Source organism: Hippocampus guttulatus, unplaced genomic scaffold, assembly GCF_054856545.1.
Source record: "Hippocampus guttulatus isolate MCC_2025c unplaced genomic scaffold, RoL_Hgut_1.0 HiC_scaffold_150, whole genome shotgun sequence".
NCBI lineage: Eukaryota > Metazoa > Chordata > Actinopteri > Syngnathiformes > Syngnathidae > Hippocampus > Hippocampus guttulatus.
In genome coordinates, this window is record NW_028233839.1 from 20,001 (window position 1) to 22,321 (window position 2,321).

Consider the following 2,321-nt stretch of genomic DNA (forward strand, 5'->3'; position numbering starts at 1 on the left):
GGAGGCGGCGGCGGCGACGTCGAAGGTGGCCCGCGGGGAGAGGCGCGGGGCGGGGGCACGTGGCCCCCAGCCCCCGCGGCCCGACCCCGCGGTGCCGTCGGAGGCGGCGCCGGCGCACCCCGGCCTCCCGAGTCATGAGCGGACAGATGCAAACGGATGGGCGGAGGAGGACGGCGGTGGCGGCGGCGGCGGCGGCGACGTTGAAGGCGGCCCGCGGGGAGAGGCGCGGGGCGGGGGCACGTGGCCCCCAGCCCCCGCGGCCCGACCCCGCGGTGCCGTCGGAGGCGGCGCCGGCGCACCCCGGCCTCCCGAGTCATGAGCGGACAGATGCAAACGGATGGGCGGAGGAGGACGGCGGTGGCGGCGGCGGCGGCGGCGACGTTGAAGGCGGCCCGCGGGGAGAGGCGCGGGGCGGGGGCACGTGGCCCCCAGCCCCCGCGGCCCGACCCCGCGGTGCCGTCGGAGGCGGCGCCGACGCACCCCGGCGCGCCCCGGCCTCCCGAGTCATGAGCGAACAGATGCAAACGGTTGGGCGGAGGAGGACGGCGGTGGCGGCGGCGGCGGCGGTGGCGACGTCGAAGGCGGCCCGCGGGGAGAGGCGCGGGGCGGGGGCGTGAAGGAGACGGGCGGGGGGTACGGTGCCGGTCTTTGGCCGGTCGCCTACACCCCCGCCCCGACCCGTAAGCGCCCCCAGCCCCCGCGGCCCGACCCCGCGGTGCCGTCGGCGGCGGCGCCGGCGCACCCCGGCGCTCCCCGGCCCCCCGAGTCCAGAGCGAACACACGGGCGGAGGAGGACGGCGGCGGCGGCGGCGGCGGCGACGTCGAAGGCGGCCCGCGGGGAGAGGCGCGGGGCGGGGGCACGTGGCCCCCAGCCCCCGCGGCCCGACCCCGCGGTGCCGTCGGCGGCGGCGCCGGGGCGCTCCCCGCCGCGCCCCGGCCCCCCGAGTCCGAAGCGTGAGAAACGCCGATAGGCGGCGGGCGGCGGCGGCCGCGCGGCCGCGGGGCGGCGGGCGGGTGCGCCGCGGGCGTCGCGGGGGGGGGAGGAAGGTCAGGAGGACGGTGTCGGGCGCGGGGTGTATGTCGGTTCGCGTCGTCGCGCGGCCGGCCGCTCCCCGCGTCCCGCCCGGCCCCCGCCGGCCCCCCCCCCCGGTCAGGCGCCCGTCGGCGTTCCCCGACCGCCCCACCCCGCGCGTCCGCGCGGTCGTCGACGTCCCGTCCGCCTTGTCAACGCTCCCATAGTCCAGGCCGGGCCGCGGCCGGCGTCGGGGACCACTCCCCCGCCGGTGCCATCGCGACCTGGCCGACCTCGGAACCTTACCCCCAGTCGCCGGGTACCCAACCTTCTCGCCACCTTCGGCGGCGAGCGGGGGGTTCAATGTCTCCGAAGTCCCCCCCCGGCCTGCCGGCGGGGCGGGGGGGGCTAGGAGCGCCCGGAGGCGCCGTTATCCCCCTTTTTAACCCCTTCTCTGAATGTTGGCCAAAACCGCAAACCAAACGTACGACTCTCAGCGGTGGATCACTCGGCTCGTGCGTCGATGAAGGACGCAGCTAGCTGCGAGAACTAATGTGAATTGCAGGACACATTGATCATCGACACTTTGAACGCACCTTGCGGCCCCGGGTCCCTCCCGGGGCCACGCCTGTCTGAGCGTCGCTTGTACATCTATCGGGATCGGGGCGCCCACGGGCGCCCCCCTCCCGCGGTTGGGGCGTCGCGGGCCACCGCCGGCCTACCCCCCCCACCTTCCCTCCCCGCACGGGGAAATGGGGGTGGGGGGGGGCGGACGGCACGGCCCTCGTCCCCCTAAGTATAGACCCGACCGCCCGCGCCCTCGACGGGCCCGACCACCGCGCGGCCGCAGGGGCCCGCGGCGGCTGCCGATGGAGGATCCGTCCCCCGCCGCGCAGTCCGCCGCGACGCACCGCGCGGCCGCGTAGGAGTCGTGCGCCCGGCGAGGCGCGGGGTTAACGGCCGACCCCCGATGACGGGAGGCGATCCGTCGCCCCCGCCTCTAACCCCGTTCGACTACGACCTCAGATCAGACGAGACGACCCGCTGAATTTAAGCATATTACTAAGCGGAGGAAAAGAAACTAACAAGGATTCCCTCAGTAGCGGCGAGCGAAGAGGGAGAAGCCCAGCGCCGAATCCCCGCCCGGCGGAGGGCGCGGGACATGTGGCGTATAGAAGGTCGCTTTGCCCGGCGCCGCCCGGTGGGGGCCCGAGTCCTTCTGATGGAGGCTCTGCCCGAGGACGGTGTGAGGCCGGTAGCGGCCCCCGGCGCGCCGGGGCGAGGCCTTCTCGGAGTCGGGTTGTTTGGG

General features: G+C 76.6%; 1 non-coding gene across 1 annotated transcript; it reads left to right on the forward strand.

Annotated features, from left to right (window-relative positions):
• The first annotated feature begins 1,500 nt into the window (after positions 1-1,500).
• LOC147185408 (5.8S ribosomal RNA) lies at positions 1,501-1,654 on the forward strand. The gene has a single exon (XR_015099581.1). It is a non-coding gene; the product is annotated as a 5.8S ribosomal RNA (ribosomal RNA).
• Positions 1,655-2,321: the final 667 nt, after the last annotated feature.